The sequence below is a fragment of the Pinus tabuliformis genome, chromosome 4_2 (assembly GCF_031772625.1).
Source record: "Pinus tabuliformis cultivar Carrire ecotype Pingquan chromosome 4_2, CPIR1, whole genome shotgun sequence".
Classification (NCBI taxonomy): Eukaryota; Viridiplantae; Streptophyta; class Pinopsida; order Pinales; family Pinaceae; genus Pinus; species Pinus tabuliformis.
The window spans coordinates 728433149-728446976 of NC_142304.1; the positions used below are offsets into that span (position 1 = coordinate 728433149).

Consider the following 13828-nt stretch of genomic DNA (forward strand, 5'->3'; position numbering starts at 1 on the left):
AGGATAAGGAGATGTCTTTGCAACCACTAGGAGAATGGTGTCCACCACAATCACCTTCCCTTTCTCTGGCAATGCCTAGTGACAATTCTACAAAAGGTTCCTACAATGATTCAACATGATTATTGCTCCAATCATCCAAAATCCACTTCATAAATGATTGCTTAGTTAGTTGGTACGTTATCAAACATGTCTGCTCCCGCATGCCTCACACCAGGATAGCGAGGAGCATCAGCCAACACATGGAGCATCCATTACCTACTTTCCTCAGTCGACAAATCTGCGAGTTCCTTTATCCATTCACTGGTAGATTTCTGCTACCACAAAATCTAGAAATACCAGGTTGCACGTTCCACTGTCTTGAAAATCACTTCATTCCACACCACACAGGCTTACCATGGTCGACATATCATGAGAGATAACTGTTGGAAGTTTGACAACTAATTATGTAAATTTGGGTAAAATGTAACAAGTTAGGTTTATACCGAATCATCGGTTATGTAACTGAGGAGGCACATATAAAACCAAATGAATGCCTGAACTATTGTATGGAGAATCATTATTGATTTAATAGAGAATCCAATCCCTTGCCCCGTGGATGTTTCCTTGACACCCTATCAAGGTTTTACCACGTAAATCCTGTGTTGTTAATTGTGTGTGTGAATTCAGTTTTTCAATCAGTTATATGCTTTTCTTGGTCAATGTATAACTAAATGATTTCCTCATTTCTTTCCTCATTTTCCCTATTCGAACTACAAATGGTATCAAAGAGTGAGCATGAATCTGCCTGTGGTGAAAAAAAAATTCAGCGTAGAGCAATTGGATCACTGCGTGGCTGAGTGTGTGGTTGAGCGTAGAGCGTGCCAGAGCTGTGTATCAGAGCAAACTGCCTGCGTGAAGGAGAGGTCCGCTGCCAAACCTGCGTGAGAAGAGGTTCACTGCCTTCGTGGAGAATCCCATCTGCCTGCGTGAAGGAGAGGAGGACGAACCTGCCTTGCGTGAAGGAGAGGAGGACGAACCTGTACAGACCCTTGCTGGAAGACCAGAGTTGGTCGTTGTTGCATGTTATGTGACCAGTCTACGTGCAAGAGACGCTGCCAAACCAGAAGTTGCTGTCCGCGTGGCCTGCATGAAGACTAGAGGTTACTGCCCGCGTGGCTTGCGTGAAGACCAGAGCGCGTTTTCCAAAACCCTTTCCGTGAACTCCATTGTTGTCTGCGTGCTAGAGCAGAAGGGACGCTGTTGTGTGGCGTGACCTCTGCATAACTGTTGAAGCGCTGCGTTAGTTGCAGCGTGAGGAGGAAGCCGTGGACCTGTTTCTTGTGTGAAGGCTGTTGTTGTCTCTGCGTGAAGGCCAGGAAAGTTGTTATTGTCTCTTCATAAGGAGTGTGAAGGCTCAGTTGTGCAAGGAAGCTTCATGTGGTGCTAGTCAAGGAGGCTGCTCACTATCCTCATCAAGCAAAATCGGAGTGCCCTCTGCTGCGTGCTGCCAGAGGCTTGGCTTGTGGAACCGGGTAATTTTTTTTTTTGTTTGAGAATTTTTCCCAAAAAATTGAATTTAGAGGGAAGAAAATCAAAGAAATCCAAGAAATTTATTTTTCCAGAAATTTGTGAAAGACAAAGGGGTGGATTTATTTAAATTGAAGGAAGGAAAATAAAAAAAATCAAAGGTTTTTTTTTCATTAATTTGAAAGAAAAGTCTGTTGAAGGTTATTTTTAATAAAAAAAGGGAATTATTTTTTAGTACAAAGAGTTTTTTTGAAGAAAGAAAAAATATAAACCGTAGTTGAAAGATTAAAGATTGAAACCCTAGACTAAAGACTGAAACCCTAGGAAGGAAAAATGGCCAAGATGTCGAATGCAAAATTCGAGGTGGAGAAATTAACCGGCAAGAGCAATTTTGAAGGTTAGGGATCTTCTTGTGCAACAAGGGTTGCACAAGGCATTGGATGGGGCAACTAAGAAACCTGCAACCATGAATACTTCAGACTGGGAGGTTTTGGATGCCCGAGCTCTCAGTACCATCTAGTTATGCTTGGCAAATGAAGTTCTCTTCAATATTGTTGAAGAGACTACAACTTCAAGGTTATCGGAAAAACTAGAAAAACTCCATATGACAAACTCATTAACCAATAGAATTTATCTGAAAAGACAGATGTACAGTCTTCGAATGAAATAGGTTTCAAAAGTTGCAGAACATTTGAATGTTTTTAATACACTCATATGCCAATTAACAAATATGGAAGTTAAAATTCAGGAAGAAGACAAAGCTATAACCTTGCTGTGTTCTCTTCCCGAATCATGGGACCACTTCGTAACTTCAATCAGCTTGAGCACCACTGATTCTTTGAAATTTGAATCAGTTGTGGGAGCTCTCTTGTCTAAAGAATTACGAAGGAAATCCAGTACTAAAACAACTGCATTAGAAGCCATGATAGCTAGAGGACGGTCAAAGGAAAGAGGCGAAAAAACAAGGGGGTCTTCCAGATCTAAATCGAAGGGAAAGAAGTGTAAGGCAAAATGTTGGCACTGCAATAAAATTGGACACCTGAAGAAAGATTGTTGGAAATGAAAAGAATTTGATAACCCGAAGAAGGAAGCGAATCAGGTCAATTTAGGTATGATAGAGGACGGTCAAAGGAAAGAGGCGAAAAAATAAGGCGGTCTTCCAGATCTAAATCGAAGGGAAAGAAGTGTAAGGAAAAATGTTGGCACTGCAATAAAATTGGACACCTAACGAAAGATTGTTCGAAATGAAAAGAATCTGATAACCCGAAGAAGGAAGCGAATCAGGCCGATTTAGGTATGATAGACGAAGTTTTATCTCCTGAATAATTATGTATGATAGATGAAAGTTCACCTGAATGTAATGTCTCTCAGCGTTTAGAAAGCTGGCTGTTAGACTCTAGTGCTTCTCATCACATGTGTCCACACAGAAGTTGGTTTACTTCATATGAAAATGTAAATGGTAGTTCTGTGTTTATGGGTAATAATGTGTCATGTCAGATTGTTGGGATGGGAAATATCAGGATTAAGATGTATGATAACACAGTTAGAACATTAACTAGTGTTAGACATGTACCTGATTTGAAGAAAAAATTGATTTCTTTGGGAGTGTTGGATTCGGATGGTTATAAGTTTGTAGGTCAGAATAGCGTGCTAAAAGTCTTTAAAGGTTCCCTAGTGGTTATGAAAGCAGAAAAGGTCGGAAATCTTTACAAGTTAAAAGGAAGTACTCATGTCGGTGAAGTAGCGGTTGCGTCAGAAAAGGAAGAAACAAGTACTCGTCTATGGCATCAGCGATTGGGTCACATGAGCGAGAAAGGTCTTCAGATACTGATGAATCTAAATCTCTTCCTGATCTGAAATCTTTGAAGTTAGATTTCTGTAAACATTGTGTGTATGGAAAAGAGTGTAAACAGAGATTTAACTCTGGAAATCATAATAGTAAAGATATTTTAGACTATTTTCATTCTGATCTTTGGGGACCATCTCATGTTGTGTCATATGGAGGTGCTCTATATTTTTTAACGTTTATTGATGATTTCTCCCATAAAGTTTGGGTCTTTATGCTAAAAAAGAAAGTTGATGTATTCAATGTTTTTAAACAATTTAAAGAAATGGTAGAGAAAAGAACAAGAAAATCAATTAAATGTTTGAGAACTGACAATGTTTGTGAATTCACTTCAGTGGAATTTGAACAATACTGTAAGGATGAAGGAATTATTAGACACAAAACTGTTGTTTATACTCCTTAGCAAAATGGTGTTGCTGAGCTTATGAATCAGACTCTTATGGAAAGAGCCAGAAGCATGATCAGCAATGTTAACTTTCAAAAGGAGTTGTGGGTAGAAGAAGTATCCACTGCTTGTTATTTAGTTAACAGATCACCTTCAATAGCAATTAATTGTAAAATTCCTGAAGAGGTTTGGACAGGTCAGTCTTGTGATTATTCACATTTAAGGATATTTGGCTGTGATGCTTATTCTCTTATTCCTAAAAGTCAGTGTTCAAAGTTAGATCCAAAATCGAAATGTTATGTCTTTGTTGGGAATGACTATGCAGTGAAAGGATATAGGTTGTGGGATCCTACATTGCGGAAGATAGTCATTAGTAGAGATGTAACATTTGATGAATATTCTATTTTAAAATCAAATGTTAAAAGAGTTGAACATAAATAGGTATCGCCAAATCAACAAGTTTAGTTGGAGGCTAGACTTTTCGGTGACAGTCAAAAGGAAGAAGAGACTTATGGAGAAAATGGTGTTGAAGTTACAAAGGACGCTATTGAAGTTTTTGAACCAGTTCAACAACTAGTCACTCTAAGGAGGTCTACAAGGGAAAGGAGAACTCCCAAAAGGTATGAAGATTCTGCTTCATCTTTTGCTTTGATTACTGAAGATGGGGAACCTTCTTGTTATCAGGAAGTAGTAGATGATATAGATAGCGGAAAATGGAAAACGACTATGAAGGAAGAAATGGATTCCTTAGCCAAGAACAATACCTGGGATCTTGTAGAACTTCGTGAAGGGAGAAGTGTTGTTGGATGCAAGTGGGTCTTCAAACTGAAACGGAAAGTTGATGGAAGTATCGAAAGGTTTAAGGCGAGACTGGTAGCAAAAGGATATTCTCAGGTTGAAGGTATCGACTTTCATGAGATTTTTTCTCTAGTTGTAAAACTTGTTTCTATTCATACTGTGTTGGCACTAACTACATTGCTTAACCTTGAGTTAGAACAGTTATATGTTAAAACAACTTTTCTACATGGTGATTTGAATTAAGAGATGTATATGGAACAACCAGAAGGTTTTATACAAGGTCACAGCAGAAGATTAGTTTGCAAGCTCAGGAAATCATTGTATGGTCTAAGGCAGTCTCCCAGACAATGGTACAAGAAGTTTGATTCCTTCATGGTGAGCCAAAACTTTATAAGAAGTGAGTATGATTTTTGTGTATATTTCAAAAGTTTCAATGGCATATTCATTATCTTAGCTTTGTTGCTGACGATATTCTTATTGGAAACAAAAGCATGGAAGAGATCAACAGGTTAAAGGCTCAGCTTTCTAGGACGTTTGATATGAAGGATCTTGGAGCAGCAAAACATAACTTGGGCATGGAGACACACAGAGACAGGAAAAATGGTAAGCTTTGGTTATCATATCAGAATTATGTGGAGAAAGTACTTGAAAAGTTCTGTATGAACAATGTGAAACCTGTTAATGTTCCATTAGCTTCCCATTTTAAGGTTTCTTCGGTTTTGAGTACTAGAACTGATGAAGAAAAGTAGTATATGTCTCATGTACCATATGCAAATGTTGTAGGAAACTTAATGTATGCGATGGTATCTACAAGCCCTGACATTTCACATGCAGTTGGAGTTGTCAGCAGGTTCATGGAAAATCCAGGTAAAGAACATTGACAAGCAGTGAAATGGGTGCTTCGATGTCTAAGAGGCACAAGTGACCATTGCATCATCTTTAGTGGTGGTGAAGGATCAGTCTGCGGATATGTAGATGTTGATTATGCAAGTGATTTGGACAAAAAAAGATCTAATACAGGTTATGTCTTTACTCTTGCAGGTGGAGAAATTAGTTGGATGTCAAAGCTTCAAGAAATAGTTGCATTGTCCACTATCGAAGCTGAATATATAGCTGCTTCAGATGCCAGTAAAGAAGCAATCTGGTTAAAGGTTATGCTCGATGAGATTGGAAGGATGCAGGAGAAAGTGAATGTACTTTGTGACAGTCAAAGTGCAATTCACTTGGCTACAAATCCTGCTTATCACAGTAGAACCAAGAACATTGATGTAAGGTATCATTTTCTAAGACATGTGATCGATGGCAGAAAAGTAGCTCTTTAAAAAGGTTCATACACGAGAGAATTGCGTAGACATATGCACAAAGCCAGTTACAGTAGAGAAGTTGCGATGGTGTTTAGCTTCTCTTGGCTTGCAGAAAAGATGATGAATGGGCATGGGCAAGGGATTAGGAAAATTGTCGTCAAGGTGGAGTTTTTTGGAAGTTTGAAAACTAATTATGTAAATTTGAGTAAAATGTATCAAGTTAGGTTTATACCGAATCATCGGTTATGTAACTGAGGAGGCACATATAAAACCAAATGAATGCCCGAACTATTGTATGGAGAATCATTTATTGATTGAATAGAGAATCCAATCCCTTGCCCCATGGATGTTTCCTTGACACCCTATCAAGGTTTTACCACGTAAATCTTGTGTTGTTAATTGTGTATGTGAATTCAGTTTTTCAATCAGTGATATGCTTTTCTTGGTCAATGTATAACTAAATGTTTTCCTCATTTTCCCTATTCGGACTAAAATAACCACACTCAATAGGCTTACTTGCTCACCACATCGAATTGCAAACATAAATGGAGGATTTACAAATTGGTTGAAAAACAAATTATAGGAATGCCTAGGATCAAGTAGAACGTGCTTCACATTCCAACACCACTGGCTACTCACTTCTTGATTATTCTCGATTCCACCAAATAGTCATAATATGCAAGAAGCCACCAAATAGACAAATTTCACACAAAATGCAGTGAATAATTGAAATCAAACACAAATTTCGCACTTTCGTTCACCATAAAACGTAGCCCCCATAGCCAACACGACTCACACTTTCCTCACACAACTGTTAGCTCAATCGGATCAAAGGACAACAGTTCTCACACGACAACTCAGACAACACGCCCCCAACAACCAACACAAATCGCACTTGGCTCACACAGCCCCTGGCTCTCACTTGGTCACACGGACCTCGACTCAGCATAGTGCTCAACATTCAATAGCTTTCACTACTTCACACATCTCCACGCAGCTTAATATCACATGGCCAAGGAGATTCTCATGGATAATGATCGCCCTTTTCGTTGGGTCATCCACAACTAACACTGTTTTAAATTTTAATAAGGCGTAGTCTATCATGCTGCAAATTTGCTAATAAAAAATTGGATGGGATGGGATTTGGTAATTTTTTTCAAAAAAATCTGACAGGGAATCTGTTAGTATAAAAAAAAAATTGACCATAAAGAGTATTTCAATAATATTTTAGATTATCATTATTAAAAACCTTTAAAACACTTAAAATTTTCCAATCAAATTTGAAACTCAATAAAAATAAGACTTTTAATATGCTTACCTATCTTATGTCTCACAAAGTTATGTCTTACAAGGTTATGTTCCACAACACCGATACAGCTCGAAGCCCTCAGCTTATGTCGATTATTGATTCCCCGAATATTCTAGAATCAGACAGACATATGTGCAGTCAATTATTTGACCGCGTTTATGTCCATCTAATTCCTGAATATTCAGGGAATCAATAATCATCGAACGGACATAGGCACAATCAATTATTTGACCACACTTCTGTCCATTGGATTCCCGAATATTCTGGGAATCAACAATCAACATAAAGATGCACACTTCGAAGAGTCCATAGTTCCAACAATATCACATGGTCAAACTTGTTGGCCCTTCAATACACCTCACCAACGGCCAATTTCAACATTCGGAAACACAACACAATCAAACTTGTCAGCTTCGATACACCTCACCAATGGCCAATTCCAGCATTCGGAAACACAACGCAATCAAACTTGTCAGTTTTGCCTCCTCAACCACAATAAGCACAACAACCTCACGTCTAATAGAAAGATCCACATAATACTTTTTTTGTTAAACAATTCAACACTTCAACAACGGACTCTTTCTTTTACTATCTCATACCTCAATCTCCTTTTCTACTCTCGCAAGTTTCACCTGGGCTCTTCCACTCTCTTTTACTATCTCATATCTCAATCTCCCCTTCTACTCTCAAAAGTTTCACCTAGGCTCTCTTGTGAAAAATGCTCGTATACCAAATCAAAACATATTTTGATTAATCAAATAAGATTATAAATATTAATATAAAAAATTTAATCTTAAAATACTAAACTCTCTCAGATCAAATCCAATCCCGTTCTTTGGTTGAAAAAATATCAACCACACTCCAAACTAACTAAAAGGTTAACTAATTTTCCTAATTAATAATTATGAAATATTTAATATACTCAACTACACTGATTGCACATAAAGTAAACTTAATAGTTAGATATTACTCCAAACTCATACACCATCTTATATAAAAATAACTATTTACTATTTTCAAAATATAAAAATCCATTAATGAATAAAAAGTATGCACATAAAGTAAAATTAATAGTTAGATATTACTCCAAACTCATACACCATCTCATATAAAAATAACTATTTACTATTTTCAAAATATAAAAATACATTAATGAATAAAAAGTATGCACAGGGAAAGCAACTATCTAATTTTAAAGATAATGTGGAAATATGTTTGTGTTTTCTTTACTTGCGGCAATAATGGAAATAAATTATGAAGAAGACAGTGGAGAGTGACATCTACATTATGGTTTAATAAAGTATATTACTAAAACAACACTTATACCATAATAAATAACTTCCAAAATTGAACAAGAACATAAGAACAAAAAATCGTATACCCAAAACCAAGTAAAGTAAAGAATCTACCTAAAATCCCATACTTCTAGCATAAGAAATGGCAAAGAAATACAACTTTCATGTTTTAGACTTTATCCACTCTATAAAGTTTGTTACTTTAATATTTAGAATTGACCTAGGATGGGCATAGGGTGTCCTTGTCAGCATTTTACTTTACAAATGGAATTGAGTTTAATAGGTACATTACACTTGGCATAACACTGTTCAATAAAATTATGTTTTTATAGAGTAAGATCTACAGATACATAAATAAATATCTATATATATATAAATATTAATTTTTTCCTTAAATATAAAATTCCCCATTAAAATAAATTGTATTGTTCACATCAACATATCGTGAATCTTCATTTTTCCCTTTTTAGTATCCGAAGAATTTATAAAACTTTTAATAAAAAGCACCGACTTAGAAAAATCCAATCCAAACTGGCTGGAGCACTCTATAAGTCTACGAATTGCATGACGCGGCACGGCATGTGATGGAATGAAATAATTGGCCGCCACCTTTATCTTTTCTGAATACATCGCGAGTGGCCACTCTATAATACTGCGTAAGGTCGTGCGTCTCAATCCACGGCCACGTTACCGTTAATTTTGGCCTCACTAGGTAAACGGCATGTTGCTTTTTGTGGTGGATAGTTCTGTCAATATGGAAGTCTGTGTAAGCTTTAATAGCGTTTCTTTATATATATAAATTATTGGACCTTGACGTTTGAAGGGGCTGGTTGTGGATTAACGCGACCACGGTTTTCATGGGCTGACGCAGACATTTCTAGTGAACATTATGCATCTTCGTCAAACTTACCGTAGTCTGTTCGTCACATCTCTCTGCCGGGAGAACGCTTTCTGGAGAGTCCATTTTGGGTACAACAAATAAATTTTATGTTATTGGGTTTTAATTCGCCCCTGTATATGTTCACCACTCAATTTTGTTAAGGCCAAAATTCAACGGTGGGTATATACCGCGACGGCTCAATACAACTCAATAGCATAGTTTTTATGTGTTGTCTAGCACAGGTCGTCGATATATAGTAGGACAAAGGTCGACTATTCAATGGATAGAATTTTATGGACAAATTGCTAGAGTTACATTAAAAAAATAAATGTTTGAAAAGACTTAGTCTTTAACGCGACTTTTTGAAAGCCTTTCCGGCGATTTTTTCCGGTGAAAATTCGGCAGTAATTTCTTGAAATCGAAGTTTGATAACTAGTTTCTGCACAATGAAAGCGTCCCAGGGGTTTTTCAAGGTGCTGAATCCGAATATGCAGTTAAAAAACCATTTTAACTGCAACAAATCATGATTTCATCTCAATTTCTTCCGCCGGATTCCGTCACCGGAATCTCAAAAAGTCGCATTATAGACAACTCCGTTTGAAAATAGCTAAAAAAAATTAGTTGTTTTAATGAGATTTTTTGGAAGTTTTTTGGTTGGGTTTTTCTTGTCTAATTTCTCTAAAATCTAAAAGGAATTTATTGAAATCACAAATTTGATGGATAATTCTTGCACAATTCATAAGGTGCTGAATCCATATATATAATCAAAAAACAATTTAAATAACAGAAATCAAAATTTCACTTCAAATTTTTCCACATACATCAAAAAATCTCACTAAAAACAACTCCACTAAAAGATACATATTTAACCAAAAAAATTATATATAAAAAAAAACAGTTCATCTACAAAGTCCTAATTCATGTTTAGAGTTTGATGTATATTTAACAAAATGAAAATTACACTCAAAAAAAATCATCATATTTTTAAAATTTAAAATATAATATTTTTATAAAATATAAATATTTAACCAACTGAAAAGTATATTAAAAATTATCATATTTTTTAAACTTTTTAATATAATATTTTTTTAATAAAATATATTAATATCATTTTTCATATTTTTACCATATATTATTAAAAAAATCAATATAAATTTTATTTTTGCATGCATTCAATATAAATTTTAAATTTTATATGTCAATTGAATTGTTTTCATTGTTTTTGCATGTCCATCTGTGCATTGAAAAAACATTATTTTTGAAACAAAAGTTTTAAATTTAAATTTTTAATTAATATATAAATAATTATATTAAAAAGATTTTTTAATAAAAATTATTAAATTATAAATATGAGTAAAGTAATTTATTTTTTTAAGTAATAAATATTGATATTATAAATTTTTGTTAGGATATTTTAATACATAAGAAATAGTTAAGTATAACTTGGTCTAGTGTAGAGTTAAGTAAAGTGTGTTTTTTTGCTTTGTATTTTTGTAACTTACAATTCGATGGTCATGATATTTTCTAGATATGAAGTGATCTGATGGTTCATTCTCTCCTCAATATTACCGACACTTGATCCATAACATAACACCTGGAGAGTCATTTGTAAGGTGATTGTTCACGAGAGAAGCTTATGTAAATTTTCTTTCTTTTACATTAATAAATAGCCTGAAGTGGTCGCGTTAGCCTAGGTCGTGGATTGTTTCCCTCTTTAAGGGTTTTAACCACATTAAGAATACCAGTGCACTAATCTGTGATATGTTTGTGAGCGGTGTCCCTTGGTGTTCTAAGAAACTTACCTTGGAAATTCCTACATGGTATCAGAGCTATTTGAGGGCCGCATCTGTTGGTGATCCAAATCCGAAGCGGGTACAACTACATCCGATTGTCATTTCCTAGATCTACTGTCTCTTACTACTTTCAGGGCGAGAGGATTGTTATATTGTGTTAGGAGCATCTGTTCCAGTGAAGAACCCCTTTCGTTTCACACGAAAAGGTTTCTGGTAACTCCAGCTACGTCATTTTTTAGATCTTGAGGTATATACTTTTTATTTGCAGTTTTTGTTATTTATCTCTGAGTTTATTTCGGTTTATTTATCTCTATTCTTATTACCAGATATATACCTTTAATTTCTAAGTATGATCTTGACCCTGCTACTTTGTGCAATTTGGGCAAATCAAAAACAAAAATGAAGGATTTTTTCCATGCGTATGCTCTTTTCCGTCACGCCTTAGTGTGATCTCGAAAAACTAGAAACATTAAAAAAAATACTTAGTTTCCAGCGAAATCTAACTTTAAGTTGTAAGGCGTGTTTTTTTTTGCATGTTCATTTTGGGTTGTGTGGCTTTTTTTTTGTAGGTAAAAATGGTTCTTTAAGTAAATACGCACCCCAAAACTTTAATGAGGAAAAAAAACACCGTTCATCTTTTCCAAAAATTACTAACTTTTTAAACTAGTTCACTTGGTCCAAAGTTACTTTATGAGAATAGAGGTCTTGGTTCAACTATTTTTTTTGTCGAGTTACTTTTTCAAAAGGCACATGTAACTTATGTTTTAAAGTTACTTTATATATAAGTGTTCTCACCCATTATAAAAGTGAGTTACTTATAATTCTAAAGTCACTTATCTTTTATTTAAGTGACAATTTAGTGGGTAGCTCATAAAGTACCATTGTAAAAGTGACTCACTTATTTATAAAAGTGGGTTACATAAAGTAATCTTTTTAAAAGTGAACTAATTAGATTAAGTTTGGAAAGAGAGTGATTTTTTTAAATATAACATTATCATTCACTTCCGAATATTCATGTACTTCGTTGGCATCTTCAACAACTTTTCTTCAGAAAGTCATAATTTTTTTTATCTGGAAGCCATTTTCAGAGCCGTTTTTTTAATCAGCCTAATTTTTCGAGATCTTTCCATTGGAACACTTAGTTTCAGCCTCTACAGCGTCATTTTCTGTTAAAATGGGAAGTCCATTTCAAGTTATTCTTGACAGCATCAACTACTTCCAATGGTTTTCCTATATTATGGATTTACTTAGAAGCAAATGTCTTTATATAATAACCTCAAGCCAAGAGTATAAACCTAAAGATGAAGATAAGCAAGTCAAATGGGAAAATAAGCAAGATCAAGCATGTGGGTTGATAGGGATGTTTATTTCACCAGACCTCAGATTCCATAACGCAGATCTTGATACCCTCGATGAAGCCATTAAACAGCTCAATAAAGTTTTTGGAATTAAAAATGAATTTAGAGCCCATCAACTCGAAAATGAGTTGCTTACGTTGGACCCCAATAGTTTTTCTTCGATTGCAGATTTTTTGTCTAAGTTCAAGATCTTTACACTTCTCTTGGAAGGTGTTAAGGTTAAGAAAAAAGATGGCAGCCTTATCTATTCCATTCTTTTGAAGTTAGGACCAACCTACTCTGTGTTTGTTTGCACATTCCATTCTACTAGAGAAGCCTTTATTTCTCAAGGACAAGCCTACAAGTCCCCCTCTTTCGATGCCTTTTGTGATTATTTAATAAGATAACAAGAAAAGCTCTTACATCTTAGTCTTCTTAATACTGGAAACTCTTCTAAGAAAGCCTTAGCAGCCCAACAACAACCAAATTCAAAGAATCCTAAGAAGCAGTACCCTAAAAGTAATTGTCTTAAACCAAACAAGGGTCCTAAGCAATTTCAGTCTCAAAATGAAAAGTCAATTCAACAAAATGATAAGGCAAATAAAAACAAAGGGAAGAACACTGATAGATATTGAAAATTTTGTAATTGAGATGGCCACTTAGAATCTAAATGCTTTGAGAAGATGGAAGCCTTGGAAGCCGCAATGAAGAAGCATAACATCCATTTGGAGCAGTCTTCAACTTCAACTTCATCTTTAGGAATAACACTTTCTGCATGTGGTTGTCAAACATCTCAGTCTGGTTATGCACTAAATTTATCTACTTCTTCTCACTCTCATTAGTGGCTTGTTGATTCTGGAGCTTCTTATCACATGGCCAAAAACAAAGCCATGTTTTCTTCTTTAAATGATTGTAACACCAAAAATATATATGTTGGTGATGATAGATCTCTTAGTGTTGTAGGGAATGGAACTATTCATCTAGACAATGGTCAATTTAATGATGTATTATGCGTTCCTAGCTTATCCTGCAACCTTTTATCTGTATATCAGATAACTCGTTTAGGTGAAGGTAAAATCGTTGAGATTCCACCTCATGATGTTGTAATTAAGGACCTAAGAGATCTTAGACAGATTTTAGCTACTGGAATTGATGATGATTCTACAAGGTTGTATAAGTTTAACAACTTTGGGTCATCAACTCTTCCCTCTCTATGTGTTGCTCATAATGATGAAGTGAAAAAACTTTGGCATGAGCGATTTGGTCACTTAAACTATCGCTCCCTTCAAAATCTATGTAAAGAAAATATGGTGACAAGTCTTCCTATGGTATCTTGTAGAGATGGTGTTTGTTTTGGATGTATACTCGAAAACAT

The 13828-nt window shown here is 35.2% G+C and overlaps 1 pseudogene; it reads left to right on the forward strand.

Annotated features, from left to right (window-relative positions):
- Nucleotides 1-1252, forward strand: part of LOC149171654 (ERAD-associated E3 ubiquitin-protein ligase component HRD3A pseudogene) — a 44663-nt pseudogene extending 43411 nt beyond the window's left edge.
- Nucleotides 1253-13828: the final 12576 nt, after the last annotated feature.